At 40.9% G+C, this 12429-nt stretch overlaps 1 pseudogene; it reads left to right on the top strand.

The window, feature by feature from the left end:
- Positions 1 to 12429, top strand: part of LOC136302580 (F-BAR domain only protein 2-like) — a 188868-nt pseudogene that overhangs the window by 90947 nt on the left and 85492 nt on the right.

The raw sequence follows: 12429 nt of genomic DNA, 5'->3' as shown, positions 1-12429 counted from the left end.
TAAATATGAAGAGTATTTGAAATAATTTTGTAGTCAGTGAAGGAAAATTTAGGGTATTTCAGCAAGAAAATTAGCTGGGCTTTTCATAATATCTTAAAAATTCATTTGAATAATTCTCTACAACAAAATAATGAAAAAAGTAGCAGGTTCTTTTGTATCCAGAGACTGAATATGAAGATGCTTTTTGTTCAGCTTTATTTCTGTTATTAAGTAGTCATGAGTTATTTAAAACAGGCTGAGGTGTAGAGAAAATAAATCTTTTTACTATACCAGATCTTATAGCTGGAAAAATGTGACCACACTTTTGAGCTTTTTTTTTTTTGTTTTGCAATACAGAAATTATATAAATTTATGTCACTGCAAACCACACTTGCATAAATAACCTTAGCTAATTAACTGCAACAACCCTTTTACTGATAATTTAAATTTTCACTTAATATGATAACAGACACCTGGAAACTCTGATTACCTTCCACAGCTATCCATATTGGAAATGAAAATTGGAATTCTACCAGTCTAAGTCCTATCTGTGAACTTTGTTATAGGTATTATGGTGTAGCTGCATCTACAGTTTGGTTGCAGGGGGGCTACTTTAAATATGATGCAATAGAAAAAATAACATTTGTGAATATCATAGAATCATAGAAAGGCCTGGGTTGGAAGGGACCCTTAAGATCATCTAGTTCCAATCCCTTGCCATGGGCAGAAACACCTTGCACAGATCAGGTTGTTCAGAGCCCTGTTACATTTGGGGTCGCAGTTTTGGAGACAGACACACGACTGAACACACAGAAGGTCATGTGACAACAGCTAAGATTTATTGATGAATGCCCCCTTTTATGGGGGTTCAAAATTCCTGTGCTTGAACAACTGATTGGTTGAAGTTTCCTCATAGGAGAGGTGATCCATCCCTCTAATCATCTTGGTGGCCTCCTCTGGACTCCTTCCCACAGGTCCATGTCTTTCCTGTTCTGGGGAGCCCAGAGCTGGATGCAACACTCCAGTAGGAGTTTCACAAGAACAGAGTAGAGCGGCAGAATCCCCTCCCTTGACCTGCTGACCAGGATGCTTTGATGCAGCCCAGGATACAGTTAGCTTTCTAGGCTGCAAGTGCACATTGCCACCTTGTGTAGGAGATAAGCAGTAGTTGAATCATCCAGACTGAGCCATATTGCTGAGGCCTCTAGGCCATGGCACTGAGGCCTGTAGAGGTTTGTGGCGCAGATAGAAATTCAGTGCCAGGAGTGTGTCGCAGTCAGAATTATAGCTTAAGGTGTTAACAAGGGTCAAAGGGTTTTATAGTAGTTAGCAAGTATAGTAATTGGTGTGGACACGGTAGCTACCTTAAACAGTTTATTAAACAATAAATGTTTGCATTCTTCCCTGTGCTGTGTGCCAATGAGAATACACCTGTAACTGTAAACTATATAGAGTGTATAAAAACTGCCATCTTTCACACAATAAAGGAGAAACGTAGCACTGATCATATTGGTTGTATCTGTTTGATTTGCCGACTTCCCTTCATTATCGGGGTTCCCCTGCAACTTCGACCTTGTGCCCAGCCTCTCATCCACCAGCACCCCCAAGTCCTTCTCAGCAGAGCTGCTCTCTATCCATTTATCCCCCAGCCTGCATGACACCAGGGATTGCCCTGACCCAGGTGTAGCACCAGCACTTGGTCTTGTTGAACCTCATGAGGTTCCTGTAGGCCCACTTCTCAAGATTGTCCTGGTCCCTCTGGATGGCATCCTGTCCTTCAGGTGTGTCAATTGTACCACTCAGCTTCGTGTCATCTGCAAACTTGATGAGGGTGCATTCAATCCCACTGTCTATGTCACTGATGAAGACACTGAATAGCCCTGGCCCTAATATGGGCCCCTGAGGGACACCACTTGTCACTGGTCTCCATAGGGACTCTGAGCCATTGGCCACTACCCTCTGGATGTAACCGTCCAACCACTTTCTTATCCATCTAACAGTCCATCTATTGAATCCATCCTTCTCCGATTTAGGGAGAAGAATGTTGTGGGGGACCGTGTCCAAGGCTATACAGAAGTCCAGATAAATGACATCCGTAGCCCTTCTCTTGTCCACTGATGCAGTCACTCCATCATAGAGGGCCACTGTCGCCCTGACTTTCAGCCTTCTGATGATGTTTACATATTTCTAGTGGAGTCTCTCATGAATGTAACATAAATAAGTAGATTGTTGTCATACCAGTCTGTGATGGACTGTTGAACTGACCACTAGGGTCAGAAAGGTGTTCCTCTCATCTACCAATCCTTGATCAAATCCCAAATCCTATTTAAACCCCAAATCATAATAAACTCTCTCTTTTTCTTTGCTCACCTCTCAACCTTAATGAGTGTTGTTTTCCCGTGTCCCTACCAGTGACAGGCCACAGGTTGGTGAGGCAGGTTTTGCCCTTGGTGAAGCCATGCTGGCTGTCCTGAATCACCTCTCTGTCCTCCATATGACTTAGCAGAGCTTCTAGAAAGATCTGTTCCATGGTCTTCCCAGGCATAGAGGTGATGCTGATAGATCGGTAGTTCCCAAGATCCTCCTTTCAACCCTTTTTAAAGATAGGTATAATGTTTCCCCTTTTCCAGTCACCTGGGACTTCACCTGACTGCCATGGCTTTTCAGATATCATGCAGAGTGACTTGGCAACTATATCAGACAATTTCCTTAGGACTCTGGGATGCATCTCATTGTGTCTCATAGACTTATGTATGTTCAGGTTCCTCAGGTGGTCATAAACCTGATCTTCACTTACAGTGGGAGGGACTTTGCTTCCCCAGTCCCCATCCTGCTGTCCATCCACTTGAGAGGTGTGCGAAGAGAGGTTGCCATTGGAGACTGAGGAAAAAAGTTTTTGAGTACGTCAGCCTTTTCCTCATCTTTTGTTGCCAGTTCACCAGCATTGTTTTTTGGGGGGTGATATGCCTTGTTTGACTTTTCTTTTCTGGTTGACATACCTGTAGAAGCCCTTCTTGTTATTGTTTGTGTTCCTTGGCAGGTCAAGTTTCAGTTTTGCCTTCACCTTCCTGACCGCATCCCTACACAATCCAACTTCATTTTTATACTCTTCCTAGGTCATCTGTCCTTGTTTCCTCTGCCTGTAAATTTGTTTCTTTCCATTTAATTTGACCAGTAGTTCCCTACTCAGCCATGTTGGTCCCTTGCCTTCCTTGCCCAATTTCTTGCTCCTGGGGATCACAACCTCTTGTGCTCTACGAAAGGTTTCCTTAAAGATCTGCCAGCTGTTCCATTCCCTTGTCCCTGAGGGCAGTCTCCCACGGGATTCTATTGACTATCTCCTTGAAGAACTGGAAGTTTGCTTTCCTAAAGTTCAGGGGCCTGACTTTCCTCCTTACCTGACCTTTGTCCCTCAGGACTGCAAACTCCACCAGTGCATAATCATTGCAGCCCAGGCTGCCTCCAGTTTTGACGTCCCTAGTTAGTTTGCTTACATTGGTGATCATCAGATCCAGTATCACATCCACTCTGGTAGGACTGTCTATTACCTGGCTCAAGAAGTTATCCTGTATGCATTCCAGGAATCTCCTGGATTGCCTACAGCTCTCTGTGCTCATTTCCCAGCCGATGTCAGGGTGTTTGAAGTCCCCCAGCAGGACAAGACCCTGCTATTATCAAAGTGACATTGATGCCTTGTGAGAATTGGAAAAAGGTAAAACCTATGTTGAGATAAGAACAGTTTAATAATTGAAAAAAGTAAAATATTCCGTACCATATTATTATTGGTATATCCCTTTGGCCAGTTCAGGTCAGCTGTCTGTAAGAGACGGTCCGAAGATCCCTCATCTGCCTCATGACCATCGTCAAGGACAGAGACTGAAACCCCTAAAAGGGACTTTAAAATCTTAACACAGGAGTTCTGGCCTGGCTGAAGTGGGATGTTGGCCAAGTGCTGCCTGCAGGTGTGTTCGATGGAAAAACCCAGCACCCATATCGGAACATCAGAATCTGAGCAGAAACAATGGACAAGTCACGGTGGACTGTGCCTGCTGACTTGTACTGGTTGACACTGTACCTGCTGACGACCGACTTGTTCTGAGTTCTCTAAACGAACACACTGCAGTGATTTCCCCCACCTGTTTGGCCAATTGCCTGTCGCTTCAGAGAGGACTATAAAACCCTAGAGACCCCCGCTCACTTTTGAGATCTCCCCACTGGAGAAGATCGCGTCTATAGGCATCTTCAAAAGCCTCTAGGGCTCGACCCTCCATGCTGGTAGCTATAATCCCCTTCCCCTCTTTTCTGTCTTTCTTACTATTCTCTTTTCTCTCCCCACTATCGCATTTGTTGGCACTAAATAAAGGTGAATTTGTGACTGAGTAAACTGAGTTTGTCCCCCGCTGTGTCTTTTGTGCTCTGAGATCCCTAAAACGAACCATCATGAACCCTGCTTGTGTGAGTGGATCGTGACACTGTCCTGGCTGTGCTCCCTCCCAGCTTCTTGTGCATCTCCTCACTGGCAGAGCATGAGACAGAAAAGCCCTTGTCTCAGGGTAAGCACTGCTCAGCAACAACCAAAGCATGAGTGTGTTATCAGCATTATTCTCATACTGAATCCAAAATACAGCACTGTACCAGCTACTGAGAAATGAACTCTTATCCCAGACAAAATCCGGACAGTAGTCAAAATAGGCTGGAAGATCACATTGCATACAGATGTTGACACCCTGATAGTGGTTGAGAGTAGATATTATGGAGATGGGCCATAGATAGCTTTGAATATAAAATAATATAGCTTATGTAATCAAGCAGTCAGTAAAAGAAATAACATCCTAGAATAGGCTACAGAGGATGACCACTTGAGGGAAAAATATTTATCTGCTTGATTGATGGCTAGAGAGGCATATAAGTATGGCAAAAGAAAGAAAGATTGAGAGTTTAGAAGAGATTTGATTTGTCTGTATGAAGTGGTGCTTGTTTGTGAATCAAGAGTACCAGGAGGTGTGAAATGTGAAGAGATGATCTTCAGAAAACCCTGGAAAAGTTGAAGAGAAGGTTAAGTGGTGCTCCAAAGTTTGGACAGTTACAGAAGTAGGAAGAGAACTAGGACAGAACTGGAGTAAAACATGGATTTCAAGATTATTATGATTTACTGTTGGGAAGGATGACCTTTGTAGTTCTGATCTTTGGCTAGGAAAGGGTCATTAGAGACATTGGAAATGATTTTAAAATGGGTGTCAGGTGAAAGCCTGGGTAAGGTGCAACAGGAGGGCAAATTGCTTAGCTTGGTTAGAGCATGGTGTTAATAACACCAAGGTTGCAGGTTTGATCCCTGTATGGGCCATTCACTTCAGTTGGACTTGATAATCCTTGTGCATCCTTTCCAACTCAGAATATTCTGTGATCCTAAATTCCAGACAAACTACAAAGCTTTTTTACAGTTTAAAGATCAAACAAATGAATTGCATTTAAAGAAGCAAATGATATAGAATTAACTGGAGAAACATAAAGCATGAGTATATTGGGAGCAGGAAAAGATGGTGATGAGGAGTTACAAAACATTCAGAAATAGGATTTCTGGTGTTAGATAAACTACTCCACAGATATGAAAAAAAGTTATGCTTTTTTTTTTATTAAACATCCTTCAATCCTATTTTCTTTTGGTAGAAATAGGTCAGACTAAAAAAAATTCAAGATAGGTGAAAGTTTAAAGAGTAAATAGAAAAGTTGGATAATGCTTCTAAAAGCTTATTTTAAAGTATATTATTTCATAACTATGAATTCCCATTATCAAAATCTGAAAAACCCTGTTTTTCTGTTTATTATATTTCTTAAAATTTAAGGTTTAGTTTTTCAATAATTCTTTTCATTATGAATAACTGTTTGTATCGGTTTACAGAAATTTCAAGACATTGAAGAAACACACCTTCATATGCAAGAGATTATGCAATCATTGTCAAATAGCATAAAAGAAATTCATTTGCAAATAGGAGAGGTAATTTTTATATTATCATTTGGTTTTGGTCATGCTACATATATTTCTTAACTCTTAAATGAAACATTTCTTACTGTGTTTGTAGTAATTACAGGATCACATGTTTCAAATGATTGTAGATTTTAAAACCAGTATGAGTAGGAGATAGACAGAAATGATCTACAGAATTCAAAAGACTGAAGCAGATATCACAGATATCAAACATTATGCAAGTATTGAACTTGTTTATGAAATGTTTGAAGGAGATTGAAACACCTACTAAACTGCTGTTTTGGTCTTTTGTGATGTTTCTATATTTGTATTCTCTTTTTTTATTCAAGCTTCTCTGAAATTTTTTATTAAATGAGTCATCCTCTAATTTTGTTCATTGTATTGCAATTTTTTTTAGTATCTAAATTCAACATTACCTGAATCTTTTATCGATTCCTGGTGTAGTTATAAGTTCAGTATCACAAATTTTACAGAATAAGCCTGAATAATTGTTACATTCTGTGTTAACCAAAAATCATATATATATTGACAATTTCAAATTCTTTTCTCTAGATATTAATTAGCACCCATTTCACACATTTCAGGATACTTGTGCTTTTCTTTCACAAAAACTTGAAATTATATCATTCTGAAGACTTCAAAATTTTTTATATGCTTTAGTTTTTATGAGAAAAAGACCTTCAGTTACAGTACTGAAAGAAGCTTTTATAGTGTTTCTTCTCAAGATGCAAGTTGGTTAAATTAATAATATTTAAAAGTAGTCCTTAATTTTTGCTGTTCTGAAATGTAGGTTTATTTGTATATACCTAATTTGAGTCACTGTTTTCCTTGGCTTTGAGGTTTTCTGCTAATGAATGGTAGTTGCAAGGGTCATGCTATTTATTTCTAAAGCATAAACATACTGCTTTGCTGGAAAACCTTCTAATTAACCATGTGGTTGTTCCTTTGTCAGACTAAAAAACATTACAAGGGTAATGTTTTTACTCAAGCAGGTGGGAATTGAGAATACAGTGGTAATAATTTACACCTTTAAGTGGTGCTGGCTTAAGAGACATTGTAGTGGGACATGTTGTGGACAAATTCAGAAAATTATGGATTACCAAAGTGGTTTAGATAGAAGAAATGGAAGTAAATCTTAAATACATCATCAAGCTGTATTCTTTCATTCCTCATTTGCATCTGTATCTTAAATACCTTTGCTAATACTAAAGCAAAGAAGGGATTTCCTTGGTAAAATACCTGTAAATGTTTGGAAGCCCTGTAATATATTTTAGAGGCAAGTATTTTGAACCCTAACTCTAGAGAAAACCACTTTTAAAAGATAATAACATCCTTTCAATTACTGGTCTTAAAATTCTTTTTGTGGAGTGTGTGGTGTTTTTTTTGTTTGGGTTTTTTTGTTGTTTTTTGGGTTTCTTTTGACAGGTACATGAAGAGTTTATTGATAATATGACAAATACTACGGTTAAGAATTTAATACAGAAATTTTCTGAGTCAAAAGGAACTGGCAAGGAAAGACCTGGTAAGAGATAAAAAATAACAGTGTAGGAAATGTTAATATAAAAACTGTAGATTTCCACTCCTAAGAAAAGGTCAAACCCTATTTGTTTATATATAGGGGTAATGTACTTACAATTACAAATTATTAGAATTAATTATCTTTGATATTAAATGATTAATGGAATTTTATCAACACAGTTTCACAGAGTCCTAAAAATGGTTTGGGTTTGAAGGAACTTCAAACATCATCTAGTTCCAACTCCCTGCTCTGGACAGACACCTCCCACTAGACCAGGTTGCTCCAAGCCCTATCCTGCCTGGCCTTGAACACTTCCAGCAATGGGGCATCCACAGCTTCTCTGGGCAACATGTGCCAGGGCCTCACCACCCTCACAGTAAAAAATTTCTTCCTAATATCTAATCTAACTCTGCCCTCTGGAAGTTTGAAGCCATTCCTCCTTGTCCTGTCACTACAGGCCTTTGTGAAATGTCCCTGTCCAGCTCTCTTGTAGTCCCTTTATGTACAAGAAGGTGATATAAGGTCTCCTCAAAGCCTTCTCTTCTCCAAGCTGAACAGCCCCAATTCTCTGTCTGTTTTCATAGCAGAGGTGTTCCAGCCCTCTGATCATCTTTGTGGCCTCCTCTGGACTTGCTCCAACAGGTTCGTGTTTTTCTTGTGTTGGGGACCTTAGAGCTGGATGCAGTCCTCAGGTGGAGTCTCACCAGAGCAGAGCAGAGGGGCAGAATCCCCTCCCTTGACCTGCAGACCAGGCTGCTTTGAATGCAGCGGCCCAGGTGTCATGAATGAGTGTTTTAAAATCACTTAAAGAATTACTGGCAAAGGTATCAGTAAAAATAGATTTAATATAAAAGCCACAGCACAACAAAGTTCATTGGCAAGGTTCACTAGGTTCACTCTGCTACTTACTAGATGGTTATGGCACCCCGAGGAAAAGCAATAAACAAAAAATTCAGTCAATCAATCCAAACCAAAATAAATTGAAAAATATCTATGTGGAGGGGTGTGCGCGTGTGTGTGAGAGAGAGAGAGAGACAAAAGGATAGAAAGGGTAAGGATAAAAAGAAATACAGCCTAAAGGTCCAACAGCACTTAACAGCATTTAAACTTAACAGTACTTGACTTATAACTTAAGTTAAACAATTTACCAAAGGATTCATATAGGATTTACTATACTGCAATAGTACCTTACTTACAGGCCTAACTTACAAATCTGAAGTACTTAAGAATCCCAGAGAGCAGCGTTTCTCCCACATTTGCTATAGCATATGTGCCCTTGCATGCACACAGATATAAAGAGTCTGTACAAGGTACCTGTGAAAAATACCTCTCAAAGGTAGTGGAATACTGACTATTTCTCAATGGGAAAACGGTTGAAGCCTTATCACTCTCTACAACTTCCTGAAAGGAGGTTGTAGTCAGGTGGGAGTCAGTCTCTTCTCCCAGGCAACCATTGACAGAACAAGAGGACAGTCTTAAGCTGCATCAGGGGAAGTTTAGGTTAGATGTCAGGAAAAAATTCTTCACTGAAAGCGTGATTGGGCACTGGAATCATCTGCCCAGGGAGGTGGTGGAATCACTGTTCCTGGAAGTGTTTAAAAAAAAGACTGGACGTGGCACTCAGTGCCATAGTTTAGTTGATGAGGAGGTGTTAGGTCATAGGTTGGACTTGATGATCTCAAAGGTCTTTTCCAGCCTAGTTCATTCTGTGATTCTGTGATTCTGTATCAGCCCAGGATTCATTGTTGTTTGGCAATCTTCCGAGTATAGCAAACTTAAGAGTTCACTGGCTCTCAGAGGTCCCACACAGGGAAGTTGCTGGTTGCAGCTGCTGCAGGCCAGGAGAGCTCAAAAAGTCTGACTTTGGACTGCTGTTTATAGGGTTGCAAGAGAATGGACTTTGGTCATAAAAATATTTCATCCTGGCCGCACTTTAAGTCATAAACCTTCTTTGAAAGTGTGAGAACAAAAATATCGTTCCACTTGGATTGTTATTCATGCAAAAAAGTTTCCAAGGCTGTTCATTAAGAAAACCCCAGAAGCTCATTAACCAGTACTAGTTCCTGGGAGCAGACAGTGTTTGCGATAAGCTCAAGAGGAGCTGAGCCTAGGTGCTGTTCATCAAGGCTGAGGCCTAATGAGCATTTCTCACATCATGGTGGGGGCGCGGGGGGGGAGGATGCACCATCACCATCATAAGCTACCCTGTGACTAAAGTCAAGTTCTCTTGCCCCACAGAGTGGTGGTATGATCATCTCTTGCCTCTTTGCCTATAAACAGAGATTTAATTATGTTCCAGTTATAAATTCAAGGAAATTTTTAATCAGGTTACCTAATTTTCTTTTTTTTTACTCCTTTGAACATGATGGAACAATATTATATATGCAAGGAGGTCTGTGTGACAGTGTTACCTGTCTAGCCAGTATCCACTCTAAAGTATAGGACAATATTCAACAATGAGCATGTGTCCAAAAATCAGCAAGATTACAATAGAGTGCAGCATTAGCTCTAGAATTCCTGTTGTGGCTGGTGACCACCTGAACAAAATGTCCCACTAGTGATGTTCGCCATCTCTCATCACTCTTTCCAAGACATGGTGTGTCACCTCTGTATCGTGATGAACAGTGATTAGGGTTCTGTGTCCATTGTTTCAGACATGTTTCAGCAGCTGGCATGGGTTTCCATGCTCCAGTAATTTTTTCACTAGTGTAAGGTTCTTTCCAATGGGGGGGTGTAACAGACGGTCCGAAGATCCCTCATCTGCCTCACGACCATCGTCAAGGACAGAGACTGAAACCCCTAAAAGGGACTTTAAAATCTCAACACAGGAGTTCTGGCCTGGCTGAGGTGGGATGTTGGCCAAGTGCTGCCTGCAGGTGTGTTCGATGGAAAACACCCAGCACGCATATCGGAACATCAGAATCTGAGCAGAAACAATGGGCAAGTCATGGTGAAGTGACTGTGCCTGCTGACCTGTACTGGTTGACACTGTACCTGCTGACGACCAACCTGCTCTGAGTTCTCTAAATGAACACACTGTAATGATTTTTCCCCCACCTGTTTGGCCAACTGCCTGTCGCTTCAGAGAGGACTATAAGGACCCCTGAGTTAACCACAGACTTTGAGATCTCCCCACGGAAGAAGACTGATCTATTGGCTGGACCACGAGGATTTCGTCTCTGTTGGTAGCTATAACCCACTCCCTCTTTTCTCGCTATCCTTTGTTTCCCTTCAAAACCCCTCTATCGCTCTTGTTGGCACTAAATAAAGGTGCATTGTTGATTGAGAAAACTGAGTTGTCCCCCGCTGTGTCTTTTGCGCCTTGAGATCCCTAAAACAAACCATCAGGTTCCCCGCATATATTTGCGGACCCTGACAGGAGGGAAGTAAATCTTCATAGGACCTGTAGGTAGATTGTGGTAAGTCATGGGTTGTGACAGGAGCTGAGAAGCTGAAGTTGCATCCCCTAATTCTGGAAAAATTGCAAACACAAATGTTTGAGTGATTGCCCATTTCTATAGTGGTGTGGTCTATAAGTATGGAATCACAAATAGTTCTCATACAAACACAATACACAAGCATCATTTCAAGGATTTCATCAGGGCATATTTCAAAATGACAAATTTTTTTCAGTGTCAAGACAAATGTCTTGGGCCTTAATTGTGTTACTTTCACACATAAATCCCTGTTCTCGCACAACACATGCGTCAACATTGACAGTTTGCCACTTGTTCCCATTTTGTTGGGGCCATACTCTATGTTGTATTGGATAGAGTATAGTTCCATGGTGATTTAACCCCAGTGCAATTATTGGGTATATATAGGGTATACCAAAGCACTGCGTATTGTTAAAACAAAAGTTGTGGCTTTACTGTTGGTAGGGTCATAGGTGAAGTTACCTAGATGCCACAAAGATCAAAATTCTCTTTCAGTTTTTTTTTGTATTGTCCCAGATTATCTTATGAACTTCAGTGGGCAATGTACATTGATAGCCCTCCCTCATAATTGCTGCTGCAGTAAATTGTATCCACAATTGAGCATGGATGCAGTTGAGAGCATAAGAAGTATTGGTTTGGGCTGCACTGAGAGTATTCACTATCAGCAGGTGATCTTTGTCATCAGTTTTTTCCAAGTGAGGTAATATATCTGATGAGCCATTGATTAGTTCCTAATGCCAGTAAGGAAGATTGTAATGGATGTTTTAATTGGTATAGATCACTCGTTACTGAGTTTATTTTGTTTGCTAGGACTTCAGCAACCATGTTATTTAATACTCCTAATCCTGTCCCCAGGATACTAGTCACATCTCTCCCGGATCATTTTGGAGAGGTGAAGGTCCGTCCATGCAACCATGCCAACCACCCTGCATAGGATGTAGACAGGAATGGTGAGCAGGCAGGTTTGATTGCAGATATTGATCTGCATTGGTAATTCCACTCATTTGATGGACCATTGTTATGGTCCAGTTTTAAAGTTATTAGAAATGCTTCTGCCTGAATTAAGGTGCAAACGAGACCATATGCCAAAGTCAATAGTATGGGTTTTATTTAATAGCAAATATGAGAGCAAGAAAAAGAGAGAAAAAGGAAGAGAAAGAAGTAGAAAAGAGGTGGGGGGACAGAGACAGATTAAAGAAAATATCATCACTCAGTGGATCCCAATGATGTTCCATTGATCCTCTCCAGCTGGTCTTGGTGGTGAATGTCCCCTGAAAAGCATAGAATCCAATGGATTAATATATGCTCAGGCCAGGTGGGAATGCCCAGGTACCTTCCCTGGGGCAGGGGGAGGGGGGGAGAGCAGTTTGACACAGTCTCTTGCAGCAGACTCTGGATCTCTTGCATCACTTTTAGGGCAAACCTGTCCTGGTTTAGGGCAAATTTGGGAAAAAAACTCCGAATGGGGTCCCTCTGGAAAGCAAACCCAAACGGCCCCTCTCCCAACT

This window comes from Chamaea fasciata, unplaced genomic scaffold (assembly GCF_029207755.1).
Source record: "Chamaea fasciata isolate MVZ Bird 193981 ecotype frontalis unplaced genomic scaffold, bChaFas1.0.hap1 SCAF_29, whole genome shotgun sequence".
Taxonomy (NCBI): domain Eukaryota; kingdom Metazoa; phylum Chordata; class Aves; order Passeriformes; family Sylviidae; genus Chamaea; species Chamaea fasciata.
This window is presented reverse-complemented; position numbering and strand designations above follow the sequence as displayed.